The sequence below is a fragment of the Eretmochelys imbricata genome, chromosome 17 (genome assembly GCF_965152235.1).
Source record: "Eretmochelys imbricata isolate rEreImb1 chromosome 17, rEreImb1.hap1, whole genome shotgun sequence".
Lineage (NCBI taxonomy): Eukaryota > Metazoa > Chordata > Testudines > Cheloniidae > Eretmochelys > Eretmochelys imbricata.
Genome location: NC_135588.1, coordinates 14,409,335 through 14,434,951, shown reverse-complemented (window position 1 = coordinate 14,434,951; position 25,617 = coordinate 14,409,335). Strand labels below are relative to the sequence as shown.

The window sequence follows — 25,617 nt, the reverse complement described above, 5'->3', positions numbered from 1 at the left end:
GTACAAGATTTCTTTCCATGGACAATTATAGAAGCTTCCACGTGCTCATTGTCTAAGTTTCCTACAACCTCTGTCAATTAGTGGTTGACTTATGCCAGGAAGCATGAGAGTTCATATCCCTCATAATTTTTCTACTAACTACTACAATGGTGGATGTTTTCAATATTTATACAAATGTGTTTTCTGAATCTGAGTAAATACTCTGTCTCAATTCTATCTTGTAGTAGTGGTTTCCAAAGGTCATTTTAAAAAGTTCTCCTATTATCAATGCTTAATATGTTGCCTTTCACTTTCATCTCAAGTCCCCTTGTTCTTGTTGTAGGAGATAGTATTTCTGTTCTTCTTTAATATAGATAATAATTAGTATATTGCAGTTTGCTAGGGAATTCTTTCTCATGTGTTGCTGCTTTAGGGATCAATCCTGCACTATTGAAGCCAATGTGAGTTTTTACCATAGACTGATTTGGGATCAGGAGCAGGCTCCTAATGGGTGAAACCACCATTTCTTTATTACATGTCAAAGATAGTGCAAAGCTTTTTCAGAAGCAAGGTAGAAAGTAAAATAAATTCAGAAGGTGTTACTCCAATATTTATCACCTAAACTGGTATTTCCCAATGCTGAAGCCAACAACAGTACTGCCAGAAGTCTGCGTTTGGGAAATATTGCCTTTTGATTTCCCAGTGTCATAGGGTTTACAACCCATTCCTGACTATAATCACACGGGAGTTTGTTAGAGCTCTAGTTTTAGTGACATCATACAGTTGGTTTACTGTGTTGGGGTTTGGGGCTCCTTTTTTCCTTTAAGAGGCTGTGATCAGAAAAACATGGCTTGAATTTCGTTAGCAGTGTGACAATGAGAGAGGTAAGTAGATGTGACAGTTATGAATGATGTACTGTCATGCACTTCTGCATTCAGTCTCAGATAAATTGACACTGCTGTCAAACACAAGCTATGGAGAGTAGAGACCTCTGATGAACCTTCTAATATAGTAAATGGGAGTCTTAATTCTTCATTAACTGGAAAAAGGAGATTTGGCCATGTAATTTTCTCCTTGCTGCCTGTTTTAAAGATTCCAATAACCCCGCATTTACAGTTGACTAGGCAAGGATTGCTTTTTCCTGTGCTTGCGACATGCAGGCTGTGAAATCTAAGGAAGCGCCGCTTAAACACAGACTTATTGCCTTGGTTATCTTTAATGACTTTGAAATGTATTGGCCTCATTATGGAACACTGCAGTTATCAATTCCTCTAATTAGGTGATGTGGTCCCATAAGAAATTTAACATTAAAGTGCAAAAATGAGTTAGCAGAATCAGTTGCTGGCAACCAGGGTGTCGGCGCTGAATTTAAAGCAACCAGTGCTCTTTTTCTGTGAGGATATTTAGCATCCATCTTATTCAAATTCAAATATGAAGAGTTATTTTAAAATTTATTTCTTTGGGCCTGTGCGAATAGCTGTTTATTTAGCTGAGTATTTCTTTTCTCATTGGACATACATCGTGTGGTGCTTGGTTGGTTGGAACAAATGTAAACAGAGAAAATTAACTAGCATGTGAGAGCAAGGTCCATGCACTTACAGATCATACATACTTTGCTTTTATAAAGTGCCTTTTAATCTGAAGATTTCAAAGCAATTTATAAGCATGAATTCATTAAAGCTCATCACACCCCAGTAGGGTTCTAGAGGTTCTTTAGGAATCAGTCTCAATTTAGAGATGGACAAACTGAAGTACAGTGCAGTAAGATAATGCAGTGAGTCAATAGGAGAGCTGGAAATGAAGCACAATTATCCTGGCTTAGTCATCTGTTCTACTCATTCCCTCCCCTTTCTTCCATTCATGGTTCCATTCCTCTTTTCCGCCATATAGTAAATGCTGTTGGCAGCCAGCTTAACACTAGCTTGCCCTGTGCAAAAGGCTCAGCAGATCCTTCACTTCTGTTCGGAATGCATTAGGTCATGTTTAAGGAGGAATATAGTTTGATGTCCATGTATGTTCTGTAATTTTTTTTTTTTAGTATGGACATGAAGAAAAGCAAACAGGAAATGTTTTGGTTCTTGGTGGTGTGCATCATGACTGCATTGATGGTTTCCAGATGAAAGATATCTCACATTGACATGAGCTTGTAGGTCTGAAAAGCGAGCATAACATGTGCACACCATTTCTGAATGTGTATAGGCAGAGCCATCTGTTGTCATGAGAGGGGCCATGTTCTTTTAAATGATTATTTCATTCAGTTTTCATTATGAAGGAACTAATTTGACCTGGAGTCAAATTCATCACTGGCACAAGTGAGTAAAACCCAGTGAAGGGTTGGTATCTATTTATGTCAGCAGTAACTTTGGCCCCAAGTGCTGAAAATATCAGTAGATGTTTCTGTATAGACTTTTATCTGGTTGGTTGTTGACCTACTACACCATCCTAGTTCAGTTAAATTGTGTCCTCTTCAGGAAGGGAGAATGTTGAATGACATTATTAGGGCCAGGCAAGAATGGTGGTGACTTGTTTTTCTACTTCGCATTCCTTCACCCCACAAAATAGGAAACTGTTACTCGGGGCAGCCTGTCAGAAACTGTGATGGCCATGGTCAGGCCTCATGGTCAGAGCTGGAGCCGTCAGGCCTAGTGGGCAGAGCCATAATCAGGAGTCCAGAGCAGCATTGAGCAGAGCTGGAGCAGGCTCAGGGTTGGGGAGTCTGTTGCCACGGTCAGGCAGGAGTGAGTTCCAAGCCCTGGAATGGTGTTGAGCAGACTGAGCTGCTGTTCTTCCTGTGAAGCTTGTATACCTGGTCTGGGAGTCCCAAGACCAGTTCCTGGATTTTGAAGTGGCTGGCGCCTAGCACAGGAGTGACTCATCGCCCTATACAGCCAGTGGTAGAGATGGAAATTGGTTATAGCACTACCCTAGCATTTGGGAGACCCAAGTTCAAAGTCCTTGCTCTGCTGCTGACTGTGTGACCTTGCGAAGATTAGTTAGGGGACAGATTTTCAAAGACATTTAGGAACCTAGTGGATTTAAACAGGTTAGGCACTGTTGTAAACCCCACCTATTTGCATCTTTGGTCACCTAAATACCTTTGAAAATCTGGCCCTCAACATCGGTGTGCTTCAGTTCCTGCTCTGTAACATGGGCATAATAGTACTTCTCTCCCTCACAGGAGTGTTGAGAGGATAAATGCATTAAAGATTGTGAGGTGCCCAGATGCTAGATTACTGGGGGCCATATAAGTACAAAGATATAGATCGATTAAGAGTGGCAGATGAGGAAATAAGTTCAGCAGTGTTTTTGTCTCCCAGGGCTCTGTTCATGTTCTCAACACCTTCTGTAATAAGAATTGAGAGTACAGGATTGGGCCCTGTTAGTGTAATTTCAGAGTTGAGTCTTGAGGTCAGGAATCTAGTTCTTGAAGGTAGTTATGCGGGAGGCCAGCATGTAGAACTGTGGGACTATTAGATGGATCCAACACCAATTCAATACCAAAGCAGAACATTAAAGAATGAGCTGTAGCTCACGAAAGCTCATGCTCAAATAAATTGGTTAGTCTCTAAGGTGCCACAAGGACTCCTTTTCTTTTTGCGAATACAGACTAACACGGCTGTTACTCTGAAACCTGTAATATAAAATGTGTGCCAACGCCTTGTCCCTAATAGGCATGAAGATTTTGTTCTTAGTCCAGATGTGCATAATATTTGTGTCATGTCTGGAATTCCACTTGCAACCCAAGAGACTTCAAAAAGAAGAAAAAGGTCATAATGTAAATTGCATTGAACTGTGGGATGATCAAACCCTCCTATCTAAAGACTTCTGGCCAATTGGGCATACGGACGAAAGCAGGGTGCCCTGGGAGCTTCCCTCCGCTTCTAAAGGATGAAGCTGTACAGGTCTTTCAGAGTTGGCCAACCACAAATCCATTGAACTGAAAGGGAGGGTGGATGGAGAAAGGTGGGGGAGAAACCATACACAAATTTGCCTTCTTCTTAGAAATGAATTTCAAAATGTTCCTTGTATTTAAGTGGTGCATGTATCAGGGATTTTGTGTTATGGTTGTTGATTGTTTTTGGCCTCAGGCAGCTCAGTGATGTGCATGAGAATTGGCAAGCTTGGTGCTTTCCAAGGGAATGAGATTTAAGTAACACCCTTTCCAGGGACTGAGAGTGTGATCAGACACTTAACCTTCTTGGTTTCATTGGGAAGGCTCAGGATTCTCCCCCTTCTGCTAGTCCTAAAAGCATGAAGTATCCCTGAGTCTCTTCACATGGCTCGTGCTGCAGCAGCTCAGCAACACATCATTCAGCATATATATTTCTCCCAGTTGCTTTGAGAGGACAGAACGTGTTAAAAGAAGTTACATGCACACCTGTGCATGTCTCTGATCTGTAAACTGTCAGAACAAGTAGGAGAATACCAGTGTGGGAGTGACGGCACTAATCGATGTGGTAAGTTTCGGAGCACGCCCCACCTAAGCTGTTTCCAGAAACCTGAGCTGAATAAAGTTCTCATGCAGTTCATACAATTGTTCAGTTTCCCCTTCAGCCAAACTGCTGGCTAAGGTGCCAACTAGGTGTTACAGAAACCACTATTGGACGTAACTATTCTATCCTGTACAGGCTCTCGTACTGCCCTCGTCTCCCGAGTGTCTGAGCATCTTCCTGACGTGCATTAAGTGACACAACAGACATCTCTCATGGATGGTTGGTTCTTTCTCTTATCCTCTCCTCATGGGGAAAATTGTATGTGCATTGTAGTGTTTTGTTTTGGTAGGTGGATTGTGTGTGTGTGTGTGTGTGTGTGTGTGTGTGTGTGTGTGTGTATATATACACACACGTATATGCAGTGCCATTCGCTTACATTAAGAAGGCAAAGTCAAAGAACTGTTCTTTGCACTTGGAGCAGAAGGTGATGAGGTTGCAACGGTGGCTAGTTCCTGGAGGATTTCATTCCACTGTCTTGGACTGGCCCCCCAAAAAAGATCTGTCTTCTGCCCAGATGAGCTGCACTCTTGTGGTGGACAGTGCCACTGTGTCTGAGGGACAAGTGGTCAGCCACCTCTGAATGAGAAAACTACTCTAGGTATCCTTCCCTAAAATTGTTTGCTCAGATCAGAGATTGCCCCTTTCCCTCTTTTTTTAAAAAGATGTCAATTTTAAGAGTAATGTTTAATATACAATCACCGCCGTCTTCGTCAACGCAAGAAAAAGTGAAGTGAAAGGATGCACATATTCATTGGCAAGAGGAAGAGTGCAGACTAATATTATAAATCATTCAGAAATCAAAAAGATTACATAGATTCTGGCATTAAAAAATTAGGCCATAAATAGCCCTTGTCTGGGCATGGACCCTATACTTCATCCGAAGTTCTGGGTGAGATTCCCTCATTTGTTGTTTCAGAGGAGTGCATGTTTCCAAGCCACAAATCTCTACTCACACTTCCTCTTTATCTCTTCTAAATTATATCTTTGTATTGTTGTTATAGTCACTTCATGAAAGTCAATAAAGATTCTTTGTCTGAAAACGTGGATTTTTTTCCCATACATCGACTAAAAAAAAGCCGTTCTAAAACGGCTGTGCTTTGCAATTCTACAAATCCATAAATAAAACATCTTCTAAAACAAGGCACTGTTGCTTTAATATCAGCTGCTGTTTCCTGAATGGAGTTACCCAATCTTTCATCAAAGAAATGTATCTCCTATATCCCTGTCTTTAAAAACAGCAATTATGTGTAAATGCCTTCTGATTTATTTGAGCCAGGGCCACCGGCCAGTGTGAGTCACCACAATTTATTGCTAACCATCACTTTTACATGATAGGTTTGTAACAAATATCTGCCGCATATTGTTAAATTAATCTTCCATTTAAAATTAATGGAGTTAGACTCCCCAGGTTCAATGTAATTTCGTGTTCATGGGCAGGGAGTGATGTGTGCTGCATACAAAATGAGCCGAGGCCAAACGCCCTAATCTTTCATCACCTTGAACCTAGTGACTAGGACGCCTTCTCAGCACCAACTAATGAGATTGAGCTTGCTTCTCTCCTGAGGACGCCAGCTCAAAGAAGCTTTTCTGCTCAGATACAGCAGGCTTCGTCTTATTTTAATAATTCCTCAGATATGACAAGCCTGATGTTATGTAGGAAGGAGCCAGACTTGAAAAAAAGAGATGAAATGAATTTTATATCATTACTTCAAAACCAAAACCGGCTAAAGGAAGCATGTCACAGTTAAAAATGTAGTAAGCATTTTAGCTGTGAAATATTGTGCGAGTAAACAGGACTCATCCTTTCATTTATTATTATAATGCGCCCTCACCTTAGATTTGTCTTGTGTAATTTTGGGGGGGGGGGCAGGACACCCATATATAAATTAATCACAATAATATAGATGAAAGCAGGAGGTTGTCCAATAAGCATTTTAATGGCGACATCAGAGAGGAAAGCTTTAATTCCTAATGGAATATACCATGCTGTATTGCTGAGCTCTATCATTTCTCTTTATAGGCATTTGTAGAAAATGAGCCCCTCTTTTATGGAATGCTGGACGGCAAATCTATCACATATTGTTTAAAAATGACCGAGTCAAATTGTGGCAGTGTAGGTTTCTGTTTCCTCTTAATTTATTTACTTTTTTAAATAATAAATTTGATAATATTTCCAGTGCTCATGAATGTAAGAGACTACCAGGACTAGATATGTGCTTTCAGGGGCCTGTACAGCCATATGTCACTGCCAATGCACCTTAATCCTCACTGGTAGTTATGCCTGCTGTCTTCATTATCCCAAGTGACTGCCAGATGTACTATGTGGTAACAGAGACAAGATATAGATGACATTTAGACTTTCATGGGGCTTGGAGCTCACTCAGAGTCGACAGGTTGAAATCACTGAGCCCCCACAGCTGTGTGTCAATTTCTAATAATTTGATTTGATTCTATATGTGTATATATTAATACCATTATATTTAGATAGTTTAATATTTTTTCAAATGTCTGGTGAAAAATTGGATGATCTAATGTCAAGGTAGCAGGATGTAATATCGAGTGAATTCCTTCAATTCACTATTCATACTCCACTGGCTGGTAATTTCTCTCTACATTACATCTGGGGTAATTTATCTGTGGCTATATTGGATTAGACCTGAACTTGGTTCTCTTCTCTCTTCCACCAGTTTACACCAGTTGCAGCTTCCTTGACTTCTCTGGAATTGCTCCTTTCTTTACACCAGTGTATGAGATACTAGTATCAAGCCCCTTCCTTCACTGTAGTTTATGATTTGAGAAAATCAGCATATATATCATTGCTAGGCAATATGGGTAGCTCTTTTAATTTTGATTCTCTGTTGTTGTGGGTTGTGCTTTTTAGTTTTAGGAAATGGATTCTGCATGGCATGAAATGATCTTTAGAATCCCAGCACAGGGAACCTGCAGTTCCCATTTAAGGTTCTCAGACCTCTGAAAATCATGGCACATTTGTTTAGTATCCTGAATATAGACTTAGGAGCCTAATTTTAGGCAACCTGATTGTTGCAAAGCTAGCCTTTTAAATGGCAACTGATGCACTCATGACTGCCTGGCTTTGTAGAGAGCCTGAAATGGTATTCTGGGAGCTGTGAATTGTCCCATTTGTCTCAATGGGGCATTAAATCTGGATTCCAATTATAGCAATCAAAAGTTCAGCATTGTTACCTCTTTCATGGATGATCAAAGCACATGAGAAAATGGGAGCAGCCATCTCATGGAGATCTGCAAAATCTACTGTGATTAAGGCTATGTCTACACTAGCCCTTTTGTCAGTATAATTTATGTTGGTCCTGGGTGTGAAAAAAAACACCGCTGAGTGACATGAATTACACCGACAGACGCGCTAGTGTGGAGAGCGCTATGTCAGTGGGGGAGACGCTCCCGCTGACATAGCTACCACTGCTCGTTGGAAGTGGTTTAATTACGTTGACAGGAGAGCTCTCTCCTGTTGGCACAGAGCGGCTACATGAGTGATCTTACAGTGGGGCAGCTGCATCGGTAGAACTGTGCTGCTGTAAATTCACTAGTGTCCACGTGGCCTAGAATTGCACTTTGATGTCATGTGAGGGCGGAACAGGGGAGGGCCAAACCACTATTTTAAAATCCATTTTGATCTCTGACTAATAGATGAGCTGCCCAACAAGCCCAATTGATCACTCAACCTAAGTTCTCTGTAATCAGGGATCTCAGGAGTTCTGTGCAGGGCCCAAAGTTTGCAAGATTTTGTTGCAATAACAATATACTGCATCTTTCTTCACTCTTGTTTCTGTGGTCCAGAGTAAACTCCCCATTGTGGTGTTTCTCTCTTGAATGCCTCAGGTCCATAAAAGAAAAGAGTCGAACCATTTTATAGAAAACAACATTTTGACAAAAGGCAGAAATGAAATAGTGAGTCCACATGCACCTACCTTCCTGCTTGTTTTCCCATCAGCTGTACTGGTAGGAAGGTAACTGGTTATGTTTATATGTTCCTTTCCAGCTTACATACTTTATTTCAGGGTACAGGTCCATAAATTCAGTAGTGATAGGTGCTTCAGTCTCCGTGCTATAGGAGGTAGAGGCAGACTATTTTGGTTGGCTGGGTTGCTGAATTTATGAGCCCATCCCCCTACCCAGCATGAAAATTGCCAGGTAAGAGAGAGAGGTTGGGTTTTTCTTTTAATCCCCCTTGCTCTATGGCTATAATTCTCCCATCTGAATAAGTGACAGTTCAGAGCCAAATCCTCAGTTGGTGTTGCTTTTTTGTCTGCAGTGGGCCTACACCTGTTTATACTAGCTGAGATCTGGCCCTCAATGTCTGACCCTAGTAGAATCTCTGAAAAGTTTCCATTGGAACTCTTATGGGAGTGATGTATCAAATAGATCCATACATAGGTGTTTATGTAAATAGTGCCATCTGTCGGCACATACAAATATGGAACACTGTTCAAGAGTGAGTAGTTTTAATAAAGTTATTGTTGTTTGCTGCAAATGGCTTCTTGAATCCTGCTCTTCATAAGAACCAGTGGCAATGGTTGGGGAGCCGTAATCTTGCCAGCATTCAAAAGTAGTCGGCATGCTGAGTAGCCGTATGGGTATAGGCTGTGTTCAATTCCGGTATATCCAAGCAGCTTCCTGCTTCTGGCTTTTGTGACAAGTTGCCTTCTATGGAAAGAACATGGTGCATGTTAAGATTGGTTCTGCTGATTTGTGAAAGAAAGAAAAGCAGGGGCGAAACAAATCAAGTTCCTTTTCTACTCTGTTTACTGGCTATTCAGCTTCATATCAGGCTTTGCAGCAAGTAGCAGGGGAAAACATCTAGATATTTATAAACAAAAATCTGGTCTTCTGTCTTTTGATATAATCAGAGAGGCCAGAGTGCAAGTTGAGAAAGAAGAGAGTTGTAAAGAACCATTGAAATAGATTTATTAGAGACTTCAATATGTGTTGAAGTCAGCAAAGCTGGAATAAGCTTTAAGGAAACACTATCAATTTCAGTGATAAGATTTAGATAATGTTTTTCTTTTTAAGGAATGATGAAACAATATCGTAGAGCTTGTCTTGACTTTGTAGACATGTGATCGAGATGTAAGTGCCTCTGTCATTAACTGCTTTACATTAGGTTTAGTTACAATCAGGCCTCCTTGAATAGCAGAGGATGTGACTCTTTGTGTCGGAATTTTTCATTAGGTGGGTTTTTCTTTGCATCTTAAAATTTACCCTGTCTCCTTGCTTTCCGGACTGTTGCCATTTTGCAAAACCAAAAGGTTGCCTGTTCTGACTCTTATATCCATACTGTGCTGGACATTGTAGATGCCCTTGGAAGCTTTTTACTGACTTGGTTTAATAAAGAAACTATATTTGGGTAAAATGAGGCTCGGAGTTTCAGCAACCAGAAGTGTAAAAACAGTTCCCTTCTATGAAGTCTAGTTGACTGGGAATAAAAATGACTGATGCCAGCCCGTACTGGACCCTTTTGTTCAATTCAGCTATGATTATGGAGCCTATTAGCTGGAGTTACAACCTATTTAAAAGCAGTGCTTACCAGTAATGGGGGCCAAATGATTTTGGAAAGTTCAGATTTACTGGGCTCCCTGCAGAAATGAATTCAGTACTGAACATATTGATGCAGAGGCTGAACGAGGCTGCTCCACTGGGACTCAGAGTTGTGTGCTTAGCAAGAAATGAGCAGGTAGTAGAATTAAAGATCAGATAGATGTGAGGCTCAAGGGCAGTCTAAACTCTGAAGTTCATCACAATGACTTAATCAGACAAAAATAAGTGTTGCACTGACAGGAATCAATCCTGTGTGCGACAGCAAATTTAGCTTGTTAAAATGGTGCTGTGTTTCTTATAAGTCCCTCTTTTGTAAGGCCTTGAAGTGGTTTAAAATAATTGTGCGATGTCAGTATTCAGTGGAGGCTGAGCCAGCTTGGTTTTGTCAATGTGGAAATTGACTCTCTGCTTGAAATTCCACTTTGGTATAACCTGGCTGCAGTTCTGGCATTAGGTATGCATCAGCCTTTGGCATCATGGTGGGGAAAGGAATTGAGAGTCCATGGTATCTTCAAAGAAATACTTAAACGCTATGCTGGGGAAGAGGAAGATAGGATCCTTGGGATAAGAGGAATAGCTTAGTGGGGGTAGGAGGAATAGCTCAGTGGTTTGAGCATTGGCCTGCTAAACCCAGGGTTGTGAATTCAATCCCTGAGGGGGCCATTTAGGGGTCTGGGGCAAAAATTGGGGATTGGTCCTGCTTTGAGCAGGGGGTTGGACTAGATGACCTCCTGAGGTACCTTCCAACCCTGATATTCTATGATTCTATGACCCAGGCCCTGCACTGGCAGGGGACCCCAGTCAGTTGAGCCAGATGCAGGCAGCATGTCACACATCCCTGCTACATGGTCATTTGCTGCTATCAGGGTATCCAAATAGGAGAAGATACATCCCCGGTGCCCACCCCAGTGCCTCAAACCATGTAGTGACATGAACCAAAAGGAGCAGGAACTTGCAGTGTTTGGGGCTTATGCAGCTCCAACTTGGCCATTGAAATAGGCACAGGCTGCTGGCTCTCCTGGCAGAGGGCAAAGTTTTAAATTGTCTAGGTTCCAGTCTAGTTTTGACCCTCCCCTGAATGTACAGCAGCTTTTTCTCATTTCTATACCATCCCCAGGCTCTCCCAACCAGTGTCCCCACCCACACACGCCCATTCACCTAGCTCCCCACTTCCACTCACCTGCCCTCATCTTCCCTCAGCTCCCACACAGGCTCCTAGCTACCCCTATCTTCCCCCAATAAACCCAGCTGTCCCCAGATCTGCAAAGTTATCCAGCTATCCCCTTGGACGCCTTCATAAACCTACTTACCCCTGGCTTCCTCCAGCCACCAAGCTACCTGGATACCCCTGCAAGCCCCAACTGTCCCTAGCTTTCCCGCAGCCACTGAGCTTACCCTCCTCTCCTCCCCAACACCTCAAAAACCAAACCTCTCTTAGTGACCACCCAGCTTCCCCTAGTCTCCTCGTCTGACAACTCCCAGACACGCCTATCTTCTGCCCAGACACCACTACTCAGCACCCACTTATTCCTTATAAACCCTTCACTGATTAATGACCCAGCTGCCAAGTTTTGTGCCACTCCATGTCCTAATGTCGCTACTGTTTAAGGCACAGTATATTGACTTTAAACTGAAATTTATCATCACATACACATTATGTGCAATTATGCAAATTATCTAATAGGCTCATTTACATATTTGCAAATCATTTGCATGGGATGATGCATGAAACTGTACACAAATTAGCAGCTATGCCTTAGTCAGTGGCAGAATGAGAAGTTCATTGGCTTATATATCCTGAGAACCCAGACTTCAGTGTGTCTAAATGGACTTGCAGATATTCAGCGTCTGTGAAATTCAAGCCTCTGCTTCCCTTCTCATTCTCCTAAATCACAGTCCCTGTCCACGTCATGCAAAGTGTTGTCTTGATTATTGCCCACATGGGAAACATTTGATGGCATTTGATGCTTGTTTGATTTTTATTAAATTGTAGAGTTCAGAAATGATAAACATGTACAGTTACCACAACTTACAACCCTGATCCTGCAAATGGATCCCTGTAGAGCTCTGCTGAAGCCAGTGGGAATCTGCCCACGCAGATCTGAGTGCTGCATCAGGACCCCAGGTTGCATATGAAATAAAACCTCTAATGAAGGATTAGAAATGGCTTGCTAAGGTCAGTTTCTGGATCATAGTAGTGGTTCCAAGTATGTGAACAAATGTTCACTTTTATAGTTTCATGAGATGTTCCTTACACTAGTCATATTTTCAGTCATATGAGTATGTCCCCATTTTTAATAAATCCATCTATTCAAGTCAAGAACTTCCAGGTTATAGGCTTCAGGTAGAGAGGGGAAAAGAAAGAGAAACATTCAACCCAGAGTTTGCCCGATTCATGTGTCAGGTGGGGCGTAGCATGATTAAGTTTAAAGCTGGAGTGAAAGATTGTGATGGAAACTGCAATTTGATGCATGGATAATGTAGCAACTGGTTTTGCCTTTTAATGATAGCAATGGATGCAGAGCTGATAAGGAAATCCTGCCCAGATTAAAAACGAATACTGCATGTCTGTATGCAAAGCACTTTGTATTTTTTTAATTTAAAGTCCTGTACTATTCTGCAGCAAGTAAAAGAAACTGCAGCAAGGGGTTAGCATTGATTTATTTTGAAGGTAGGCGTTCTTCAGAATAGCAATGCAGAGGATTGAATCTTTTTTAGGATAGAAGGGAAAATAAAACTCCTTATAACCATTAGAATCACCAAGCACTAAAACATTTGCAAGTCGTCCAATTTGTAGCCCAGAAAAGAAAACTAAAGCAAAGGTTTGTCAATCAGATGGCAAAGATTTTGTCAGGTGGACAGCAAAGTGCAAGAAAACTGATCCCATTTGTAACATGAACAAGATGGCACGCTCTGCCCAGTGGGGGCAACAGATAAGCAAGAAGCAACATCCTCCACCCCACCGTTATCCATTAAAAACCTTTTAATGACTGAAGCAGGGTAAACATTTGCAAGGATAAACATTGTTTTCCTGCTGTGCGACAATGTCTCCAGTATGAGAACAGCATCATTCTGGCATATGTCTGTTCTAAATATCCCTGCAGATATTTTACAGGCATTGCCACCTCTTTAAACATTTATGCTATTAAAAATCAGCCCGATTGTTGACATAAACCTGTGATAGCAGCTGCATTGTAGACAGACTATGAATTTTTTATGTTATTGATGAGATGTTTATATCATTTATGTACTGTAGTAAGGGAGGGATGTGAGAGCTGAATACTGAAAATGACGGGATGTAAGCTATGTAGAGTATTAGGCACACATTAATCAACAACATGTGCGCTCTCAAATGAAATACATGAGTGCTGAATAAAGCTGAGGGGAAAACAAAACAAAAGCAGAATAGCTGATCAAAACTTAAAATATCCCTGTTGGGATGAAGAGAGATATTTTGATTTCACCTCCTAAAGTAGTCAAATTCAATATCAGCGTAAATGCTAGGGGAAGGCTGGGTGCTGTTGGCAGATCGTGAAGGTGGGCAACTCTGGGGTTAAGTTATAAACTCATAGAGCTCTTGGTCTTAGAGGATGGCAATGAAATAAAGTAAGGGACTTCCTAGAAAGAGGTCCCAGCTAAGCGCTTGGTATCTGTCTCTGTTCTCTTGCTTTGAATGACTACTGTGACTCTGAGACCAAGGCCAGTTCTGCTGTCTCTTATAGGCTTCTCCCTGCTGAAGCTTTTTTTCAGTTGTCTTTGTCCCCTGACTTTCAAATTTCCCCCTTAACTCACTGTGCTGGCAGCCTGGAGTTTTCTTTTCATATCCCACTTCCCATGCCAGATAGTGGGAGCAGAAAGGGAACCACCAGACACCTGTTCTGTTCCCAAAACAGGAATTGAGGTGTTTCAGGGGCAGGAATCACAACTTCAGTTACTGGACGGGGAGATGGGGCTGTACAGCTTAAAAAAGGAGCATGATATCTCAGTTGGAGTGTTTGTTCATGCAGTGGCTCCCTAAATAAACTCCCACTGACAGATCTCTGGAGAGGTCCCAGAATGATCTAAAGCTACTTTCTACCCTGTGTAGCTTGATGGAAGAGAGCAAGGAACACCGCCCATCTTCCTGAGGACTGAATTTTCTTATGGGTGCAACATCCTATTTGGTACAAAGTACGCTGTGAGAGTGTAATTCACACCTCCCTGTACGGGATTGCTGAATTTAAAAACAAAAAAATGCCACATGAATTTGCCTTTCATGTAAGTTCCTGTGTGCAAAGGCTTGAAGAAGAGTGGTTCTTCATTTAGTAACAGAACACATACTGCTTGGACAGTGGCCAGGCAAGGTTCCTGCGCCCCGATCCAGCAAAGCACTTCAGAGCCTGATTAATTTTAAGCATATTAATAATCCCATGGAAGTCAATGGAACTAGTCCTGTGTGTAAGTGCTTTGTTAGATCTAGACCCATATATTTCAACCTGATGGGATGGCGACCACCTAAAGTGGGGAGTGATAATCCCAGTGTCAGCTCTTGCTCTCTCTCCTCAGGCTGCTAACAGCGAGCTAACTGGGGATACATCTTCAAAGGGTCTTCTCAGTATTTGTAAGTGCATCCATTTACAAGCAGGCATTTATGTGCATAACTCAGGCAGCTTAACACACAAACGGGTAGTAAAAGACACAATTACAATTATAAATTGTTTCAGTAAATCATGGTGGTTGTGCAATGTGGGCACCTGTACACCTGGACTGCAATCACCAAGTCACTTCATGGAGGCCTCTGAACAGCTGTCCAGTGGTAATAACCCTTCATCACTACAGCCCTAGGCTGGGTTTAAATCAGTGACCAAGAGGTGAAAGGCTCTGTATCCTGTTACTAGTCCATTGAGACAGACAATCCTCAACAGAAGGTCTGTGAATTAATAGATCTCTATATTAATAATGCATACTCAAAAATATGCCACTAAGTCAAGCATTAAAAAGTTAGGAAATGCTGGTATTGAGGTTGTTTGTGAAACCTTAATTGGCCCCTTTTTGTGTATGGATATTGATACAGTCTTTAATTACATGATCATGCATTATTCAGCCTGAGGCAGACACCTGCAAAGGGAAATTTAAGCCCAAACAGCTAATGCTTGGCAAAGTTATAATCAACTGAACACTGGATCTTATAATGGGAAGTGTCTGACACCTTAATATTAGGTGGTGCTACCAGCCCCTCCTGCAATAATTCAAATTTGTCTATTTCATAATCTAGCCACACTTTGACCCCCCCCCCCAAAAAAAAAAAAAAACCTGCTTGTGTAGATGAAGGCAGTGTGTTTTGAGGACCCAATATGGCAGTGTCTGTCCCAGATGAACTAGAAACTGTTGCATTATTATTATTATTATTAGTTGGTTATTTAGCTGTATTACAGTATTGTTGAGCAGCCCTTGGCCAAGTTGGCACCCATTGTGTTAAGCATCATTCAAATGCATAATAAAAGACATTCCCTACCCTAAGAGACTTACAAGCTAAGTAAATAAAACAATGGTTGGCTAGGAAGCAGAAGCCCATAAATAAAAAGTAATTTGCCCAAGGTTACACAGCACATCAGTGGCAGAACTAGGAGTAAAAGCCAGGTCTCCGCCTCTCAGTCCAATGCCTTATTCACCTCCTGTTTAGTCTGCTGCATATATTTTTTGTAGCCTAATTTTCTTTTGTACTACCTAACTACTTGTACCTATACAAACTATTTTTATTGAGGTTTAATAAAAGCACGTGTAATATTTTCTAATCATTTAATAGAACTTTTTTTCAAAATTAATTGTATTCTATATTTAGAACAGTATTCCAACGTTATCAGTTGTCATCACTACAGAGAATGAGTCATCTCTATGTAAGTCTTTTTGCTTTTGTTTTTTAAAAATTGTAAAGAAAAAAATAAGCACTGCCCTTCAAAGAGAACTGGCAAGCTGCCATCTTAATTTTCTAAGAAGAGAGAAGGTCGGGACCAGTCAATCCAAACCAGTCAATTTCTTGGACGGCAGTTCAGGTACAGCAAAATAAAAATCCTTCCCAGGGAGAGCTAAGGCATTCATCAAAAAAGGTAGAGTGGTCTTTTGTAGGTCTTTGGGGGCCATAGCTCCTTCCAAAGAAAGGTTACAGTGAGAGCTTCCTTAGCAAAATCTTTGATTATGTTCCGTTTGCATTTCATACAGGTTGTCCATACAGAAAATCTAAAATAGCAGAAGAGGAATGAATTCTCCAATAATACGTTTTATTCTGTCTTATTGGTTGTTTAAATGCTGAAGTAGTCTATCATTTTACATAGGAGGACACACGCAACTATGTAAAACGTTGTAATTCCATAGTAACCATTGACTATATAATTACATCATATATACTTTGAAATGTAAATATGTGGGTAATACAGGCTGTTCATATTTTCTGAACTACACTGTAAATCTTAAAACTGCGAACTACATGGAATTTAAGTTGGAAATAAAATTGGTAACTTCACAAACTCTATTATTGCATCATGTTACCTTCTGGAGCCTGTAATTACTTTGTAGTTACATCGTATTTTTCATATAATAACCAAGCAGAGAAAGTTGATGGATTTGCCTCCTTCTCCATTGTAGTTGTTGTTATTTTGCTTTAACACAGGCATGTTGTTTGACTGTTAACCAGGATGAGTTAGCTTTTTTTATATTTTTTGTGAGTCTAAAAAGTGTGTTTGTCTTTACGTCTGTCCAGAAAAAACAAACTAAAATGCTTCCCTTATACCAATACTGTGGCTCCCAAGTGATTTTTTTTCTTCTGGCTTCCAATGACAATAGACTTTCTAATATAGTGGTAGTCTCTATAGGCTGCATCCATTGTTTTTTTTCCTTGAATGTAGGTGTCCATCAGAATGAGATAGTGAGGTCACTGATTACATCCCAGCATAATGCAAACAGGCATGATACAAGCTTTCCCCAACCTGTACTTAATGAGCCAGCAAATCTCAGTTGTGACTTTCACTACTTGTGCTATGCCAGTTGTCAGCCTCTGCTAAATGGAGATGGCCAGCCATGTTGAATCAGACCCAGGGTTTTAATACAGAAATAAACATCAGCAAAGACATTTTGAGACTTGTTGGTTTGTTTCATTTGTGACTGATTTCCAAACGTGATGTGGTAGTCCGCCGAATTCTTACCTTATCTACACTGCCCTTTGATTTTCTGTTCCTTAACCTTTTCTCCCTGTGCTTTTCTCTCTTCCCCCTCCCCCTTTCTTCTGTTCAGTGGAGCATTAGGGTCAGTTTATTTTTGGACCCAATCTGAATATGCAAATTTGAATAGCCTTTCTACTCCAACCTTCTGCATTTAAACCCTTTTGAACTATAGCCCATTTCAAGTGGAATGGATGAGACACTGGGTCATCCTTCCATTTTAGGAAACATTTCAGTCATTTTTTACAGAAAGTTGATGAAGAGTAGAAATGGTAAATATACAATATATTAATATATAATCTGTTTTATATAATACATTACTAAATTCAAACTTTTATCTCTGTATATGGATAGATAAATAGATTCATATAGACAGGCTAGAAATGTTTGGATTTAGCAGCAAACTGGTAACCACGACACCAGTTCATTGTGTGTGTGTGTGTGTGTGTGTGTGTGTGTGTGTGTGTGTGTGTATAATTTATGGAGAGGACTCTTAAAACTGAATGTAAGATCTGAGCTACTGGATTGAGATCTTGGAAAACCAAAGGATGCAAGGGCATAGAAAAATGCCACAACAAAGATGATGGTCACCCATCAGTCTCTGGAATCTCCACGCTGAAGTCACAGCTGTTGTTTATCTTTGTGCTGACTTGTAATGAGGGGTCTCAATTTGTGTTCCTTTACCTTTAAATCTGTATCTTCTGAGTTTTTTAATCTTTCACAGTAGATTTATTAGCTGTTGTAAAATAAGGAGGATGGGGGAGAAGACAAAAGGGAGAAAATGGAGGGGATTGAGAAGGAACAGAAGGAAGACAACAGTGGGAGGGAAAAGGAGGAAGAAGGTAAGAAATGGATCAATGAAGAGTGAGATGAGATGGAGGATGATAGGGGAGAAAAAGACAGGAATAGAGCTTTTGAGAGTGCATGTAAAATAGGAGTCTGGTGGGTGGATTCCAGAAAAAGTGGTGTAAATCAATAGTGAGTAAATTAATAGGGCAATTGTGCAAATGGAACTCAGCCATTTAAGCCAAGCATAATACCCCAGGGTACACCTTTCAGTCTGTTAAAGTTGTAAAGCAGGGTGCTAACACGTCGGAAAATGGAACATATGAACAAAAGGAGGGACATATATTAAGGGGGGAAGGAATGTAAAACCAATTGTAAATGCTGTGCAGTGTTAACCCCCTTACTCAGGTCCACAGCATACTCAGATATTTTAATGGAAAGACTAGACTAAACCCAAGCCTACTCTTCTAAGTCAAAGATCGTTGTTTGTGATCCAGGGAAAGCTGGCTGGTGTCGTGGTGCTGCCCCTCCTCTTTGATTCCAGATGTTAAATTACATCAAAAGACCATTAAAATACATCAAGTGCTTCCTTAATATTACTACCTCTTGTGAGCACTTATAGTCCTTGGCATACTCCTCATCTGTACCTCCTCCCAAACACTAAGTCCATACGGATGAAGAAGGGGTAATGCTCAATGGGAATGGCCAGCAGGCTGATAGCTTTCAATCTTAGGTTTTGCTACCTCCCCTGTTTCCACGTTGCAAGGGATATTCAGCTGGAAGGCTGGAGCAGAAGAACCAAAAGGAACTGGGAGTATTTCTTATTATCGTTTGTATTGCAGTAGTACCTGGAAGTGTCACCCTAGCATGATTCTGCATTGTGCACTAAGAGACAGCCCATGCCCTAAAGAACTTACCTTCTGTATAGACCAGGTAGACAACAGGTGGAAGAAAGGAAGTCTAGAAAAGGAGTTGGCCAGGAGTCACGGTGGAGCATCCCCCAGTGGCAAGGGGCCAAAGGGGAGTAAAACAGTTGTTTATATGGAGAGAAGCACTCTGATCCACTCCTTCCCACATGGTCTATCCAACAGAAAAATCTCAGTGTGGTCAGCAACTACCCCGATTCAGCCCAGGCCGAGATCCATTACCAGATCAGCCCTGAGCACGTAAGCGATGAATTTTAGTAAAGGAACAAAAAACCAGATGTGCACAACTTAGCAGTTTATGGCTAAGGCAAAATGGAAAGCCAGCTCATCCCATAGATATACACCGAAAGCTGAGAGATACAGAAAGTCAGTGAACCTTGTTATTAAAGAGAACATGGTGTTGGCATGAGGGGGAGGTAGAATCTTCCTCACAGCACTAAAAACAAGAAAACATATTCAAGCAAACATATAGATGCATATAATTCATACCAGTGTCACACAGTCTATGGAGTGAACAACAGTGACCTGAAAAGTAGTGATATTCAGTACAATTCTCTAGGAGCCAGATTCTGCCTGTGCTCAGGTTTGTACTTTACCCTGCCTGTGAGTGGCCATGTTGAAACCAATTAGGGTACTACTCTTGGGTAAACGTAGCTAATACCAGGGGTGAGATAATAGAGGTAATTATTTGAACAGACATTGGTTGGTTTTTCAGAGATGTTGAATGCTTACCATTTCTAATGGACTCAGTGGAAAATTTGGGCATGAACATCTTTATAAAATCAGCCATTGATCCTTAAATTCTGGGCGTTTTTCAGTTTCTGTTGTGTTTTCTTTGATGAATTAGGTCACTCTTACATTTATTTATCTTAAATAATTTATGCTATGGTAACTTTTGGTGAGATAGTATGAGTTTTAAATTTCTAGTTGGTTGGGTTTTTGATTTTTGTTGTTTTCATGCCCGTTACATCACATGCACAAACACACAAGACATTGATTTCAGGTCAATTAGCACCACTCTCTGAGACCATTTAACCATAGAATTAGATCTGATAAGTTAATTTCTTCTTGCATCCTTGGAATATGGCAAACTCATTGCATAGTGTGCGTTTTAAATACATTGGTCACTAAGCCTCTGTAAAGGATCAAACTTAGCAGGCAGTCTAAACTAATTTCCAACAGTTGTTCTGCCCTTTTGGTTTGTAAAAGCATTGATGGAGTACCAGCTGGCCCAGTGGATAAAACACTGACCTTTCACTTTGGGGTTCTCTAAGTTCAGGTCTTTCCCCATGGTCTTAAGAAAAATGAATGTGTTGCAAAGATATTTACTTGGTTTCCTTCTCTTGAAATATTAAATTAGAGTGTGAACTAGATTTTCATTTTCCTCACTAGAATGTAATAATAGGACTCTTGTCAACCATAAATATTTTCCTAAAGGAAATAAAGAAAGTGAGAAAAGATAATGTGAAAGGGGAAGCCTTACCTGCTGATTGGGGACACCTGGATTTTGTCTGTAGTGATAGTTCCTTTCTCTAGTGCTGATTGGACTCTGCTTGGGGAAAACAGCATTAGTATCTAATATTCCTGGGAATTAGATATCGCTTACCATGACTCAAACTCTTGTACTGCATAAAATGTTCCTTATTGAAGTTCATGTTGGCACAAAATGTGTCCTGTTGCACTGTGTAACTTAGAATGAAATCTAAATTAACTGTTTACAAATGGAAATACAGCTGATCCTTCCAGGGCTGGATGATTAAAGCCTTGACTGATCAAAAATGTGGGAAATGAAGCCTTCTTATATATTTCAGTGAGGGAAATGTGGAGCCTTAAAATGTTAGGTGTCCCTTCCTGGATCCCAGAAACTGCTTTTGCATTTTCACAGCGTGGAGTTGCAAGATTTCGGGGTCATTTCGTTACTGACAGGACCACGATTAGTGGATCTGTTTTTTACTGTGGATATATTAACATGGGGGTGGGGGGAAGGTGTGTTCTTACACTCTGGTTAGATAACCTGTTCAAAATAGCAGTGAAGACACAGCACTTGAGCTTGTAACTGGGGTTTGCAGTTTGCATTAGAACCTATGGAGGGTCTGGGATTGAATTCAAGTTGCTAACTCAAATTAAAAGCTGAACTCCTGTGTCTTCACTCTTACCTAATCCAAGTTAAGAACACACTTTTTTTGTAGCGTTAGACATACCCTGTGTCTTAATCTAGTTGCACATCTTGATTTCTGTAGGAAAAACTGGTTACGCCAAATTTCAAAATGCCAAATTATTTTAAAACATTTTTCTACCCTTGGAAATGATTCCTGATTGGAAAAATATCAATTTTGTAACATACACTTTGTGAGATCTTGACTTTCCAAGTTCTGTTGGTTGTGAAAGTTTGGAAAAACCCACACAATTAACAGTGGAAACTGGATTTGCAACCTGTAATCAGTCTCTAAAATGAAAAGGAGTACTTGTGGCACCTTAGAGACTAACCAGTTTATTTGAGCATAAATTGGTTAGTCTCTAAGGTGCCACAAGTACTCCTTTTCTTTTTGCGAATACAGACTAACACGGCTGCAACTCTGAAACCAGTCTCTAAAATGATTGTTACAGCACTTTAGGGATGTCTGGGACAGGATTTTCGGTTATGTTTTTAAATTAACAACAAGAAATAACTTATCAAATAAGTATAGTGTTGTTGCTCCTTTTAAGTAACTTGGTTATATTCTCTGTTTGAGTCTCTGAAGCAGCTTTCTTGTTTCAGTGGATTTGTCTACATGGTACTTTACTGTGTGTGCACACACTGGCTAGGGTGTAAATTTTAGTCCACACTAGCATGTTGCGCCCTAACTGGCCTGTGTGGACCCTGCTGGTGTGTGCTAAAAGTTCCTTATATTAGGGTAATATAGTCCTGTTTCAAACAGTACCACATTACTGCGCACTGGGGAGCTTTTAGTTCACGCCAGTAGGGTCCATGAGGGGCAGTGTGGGCCAGCAACACACTAGTGCGAAATGAAATTTATGTCCCTGTGGTGTGGACTGAGCACTTAGTAGACACTCTCTGTATTTGAGAGAGGCATCAGGAAGCATGACACTGCACAGTGTGCTGGAAGATGCGTGGCAACTTTTAACTTTCTGCTGAAGCTTAACTCTTCATAGCTCAAGCACTACAGTGCTGAAACTTATGCCCGGTAATGACTCGGAGGAGTTCAGGTCTGTTGAACTGATCGTGCTGCTGTAGGAAAGGAATAATAGCTCAGTGCAAACAGCAGCTAGGAAAGAAAATAATTAAATAAAACTCAGATTGAACTGATCCTATCCAGTTAGTCTAAAAATATCAGGCATTAATTGAATGCTTCCCGCAGTCAATAACTGTACCAAGCAATGGGCCCTTGGAGCAAACTTGGTTTGCCAGAGCTTTGCAATTTCCTCTTCCTGTCAACTCTGTTCCTGTTGGCTCTTAGAGGTGCAGCCCTTTCATGATTCTGAACCTCACAGCCCGTGGAAGAGTCCTGAATGGACATTTTTAGGGTTCTCATTTTAAGAAACGAGACCATTTTAAAAAGCCACATAAGACTAGAAGGAGTCATTGGACACTTAGTCAGTGGGAGCAATTGTTACGTTTGGTAACTTTGGATACTGTGGAGCTTTTGTCTTGCGTGTGTTTTTGTATATTGGAAGATGATAGTTGATATTTCCCAAGTAAACCGTTAAAGACAGTAGTGGTCTTTCACAGTCTGTCTGTTACTGTTTTCTGTTCTATTCAGGTTCTTATACTGAGCTTGTCCCTGTAGTATTTGAATGCCTTCCAGTAGTGCATTAAGCAACATGACTGACATCTGTCATGTGTTCATTCTCTCATTCTTTCCCCCTGGGGAAAAAGCATGTACAGTGGAGTGGCTTGTTTTGCAGAGGTTTTGTTTTTAAATACACATGTTGCTATATTTTTATGCTAAAGAAGGCAAAATAAAAAAAATGCATCTTGCACTTGGAGCACAGTTTCTGCCCTTCTCTCTTCAGCCAGTCCAGATTTCCTTAATTTTCTTTAGTGGCTCTTCACTTTCCTCTGAATCGAGAAATGTAGTATTGAACCTGGCAGTACTTCCAGCCCAAGAAGATCTGTGCGGGCGATGGGAGGAAGGGGTCATTTAGGGGTCAGCATGTCAATGATTGAAACTAGTGTACAATTATGATGATTCACCAGATCCTTGACTTCTCATCCTGTGAACAAAGAGCTGCTGCTGTTTAGCATGATTCAGAATTTGTTGGAGTCCATAAGTCTTCATGGTCAAATTAGGTTCATGGGCCTTCCTTGTGGCCTGCGATCCAGAAGGTTCCTGACCACTGTTTTAATGAAATGATGGTCTGTCCAAGACAATGGTGGGATTGTGATATCCTCCATCTTGACATCTAGGCTGAAGACAGGGTCCGGGGTGTGACTGGCTGTGCAGGTTGGTCAAGAGAGGGCTTGTGTAAGTCCTAGAGAGGCAAAGGAGGAGATGTCTCTGGGCTTTTGCTTCTGTGGCCTTGTTGATATCTTCCAGTATTTCACCACCATCACTGACAAGGTAGCAGTGACCTCCTTTATGAATCCTTTAGCTATGGAGGTCTGTCAGTGAGCATAAAACTTTAGCTTTGGCTCTGGTTTCTGTTGTCAAAATTATTAATTTGAATTAAGTTGTTTTACCTGAAGTACCATTCTTGGATTTGATGTTTGCAGAGAAGAAGAATGAAGTGCTGCCTGCCTTCTTATCTTGTCAGGGCTTTTTGTTGTGCTGGGTATCCTGGAGGGACAAAGTAGGCTAGTCAGATTTGTTACTGGCAGGTCTTGTGTTATTCAGGATCAACTTTAGGTCATGTCACTTGGGACTGCCTGCCTCTGTCCCTTGCCTAAGTAATAGTTCTGTGCAGTGGTTAGGTATCAGATATCTGGAATCCAGTTTCTTATGTCTCTTTTTCTATTCCCTTGGGCTGTTCTTCCCAATTTGATCTGTGGCAGATTATGAAGTGGATCCTTGGGATGATCCAAGGGGAGAAATGGTTGTCTGGTTTCCCAAATAGCATGGGGAAAACGGGTTGTTGTGACACCCCTGTTGCTCTTGCCTACTTTGAGGAGGAGATGGAGAGGGAGAGGATGGGAAGTGGCACTTACTAGAGCTATGAAGTGGCCTCCAGACCAGCAGCAGGAGGCAGCCTGAGGCTCAGGACTCCTTCCTAGACAACAGAGGTCTTTGGCATGCTCATTCCTGCTGGTGGTTCTTGGGTTGAGGGTGGAGCCACAGCCTCACTTTCGCTTTTAAAAAACTTCTCTCATCTCTTTCCAAATTTTTAAAAATGAAAAGTAAACAGATATCCCTCCCTTCTGAGTCCACAGTGGGGGCAGGAAGAGAGTGTGTTCTCGGAACGTTCCTTTGCAATTATGGGATCTGTTAGTTTATTTAGAAAAGAAAAAACAGTTGTACTTAAGAGTACAATGGACTGTGCCTTACCATAACAGAACAACTCTGTTGTTTTCATAGTAGTTTAAAAAGAGGTTGTCAGGTGAAAACCTGAGATTTCCTTACTTATCGCAGTGCTTCTCAACCAGGGGTACGTGTACGCAGAGATCTTCCAGGGGTTACATCAACTCGGCTAGATATTTGCCTAATTTTACAACAGGCTACATAAAAAGCACTAGCGAAGTCAGTACAAACTAAAATTTTATGCAGACAATGACTTGTTTATACTGCTCTATATACTATACACTGAAATGTAAGTACAATATTTATATCCCAAAAGATTTATTTTAAAATTATGTGGTAAAATGAAAGTAAGCAATTTTTCAGTAATTAGTGTGCTGTGACACTTCTTTATTTTTATGTATGATTTTGTAAGCAAGTAGTTTTTAAGTAAACTTGGGGATGGACAAATCAGACTCCTGAAAGGGGTAAAGTCCTCAAGAAAGGTTGAGAACCACTGACATATGGTACTCATTACACATTACTGAAACTGAAATAATTATAAATATACAATTAAACTTCACTATGCCATTTGTTCGCCTTTTGCATTTCTTCAAGCTTCTTTGTGGGAGAGTCCACTTATTATTATTTAATTTATTATTATTATTGCAGTAGTTTCTAGTCAGATCTCATTATGCACTCAGTTGGTACTATACAGACAAGTAATAACTGGCAGTCCCTGCCACAAAGAATTTACAATCTACAAAACTGATTTAACATTCTAGCATTGTAGAACTGAATAGGGATGAAATTGATAATTTTTTTTGTAATAGAATGAAACAAATTACTCTTAACCCTCTAGAATTTAAGAGGGAATAATATTCCTGCCACTGTTATTTTTTTTTTAAAGTCATCTTGTAAAATTCCATAGCAGGTATATAATTCTCTATTAAATTATATAAGATTATTTAAGAAATCTACATAAAGATATATCCTTGTCTGTTAAATTTTAGATGAGTTTTCCATAAGGTTTAGACCATGAAAAATAGACGCTATCTCCATTTTAATTTTTGTCCATTTCTAGATAAATGCACAGTTGGATTTTCATGGCCTGTACAGGACCTCAGCTTTTCTTGCAGGGGGAATTATTTGTTTGTTTAAAACAAAACCTGTTCTCATTGAAATTGCATACATATATAATTTCTAGTAATCTTAATTTTCAAAATCTTAAATT

The 25,617-nt window shown here is 40.6% G+C and overlaps 1 protein-coding gene across 2 annotated transcripts in view; it reads left to right on the top strand.

Moving 5' to 3' along the window:
* AUTS2 (activator of transcription and developmental regulator AUTS2) overlaps nucleotides 1–25,617 on the top strand; it is a 971,187-nt gene that overhangs the window by 557,672 nt on the left and 387,898 nt on the right. The window lies entirely within an intron of this gene.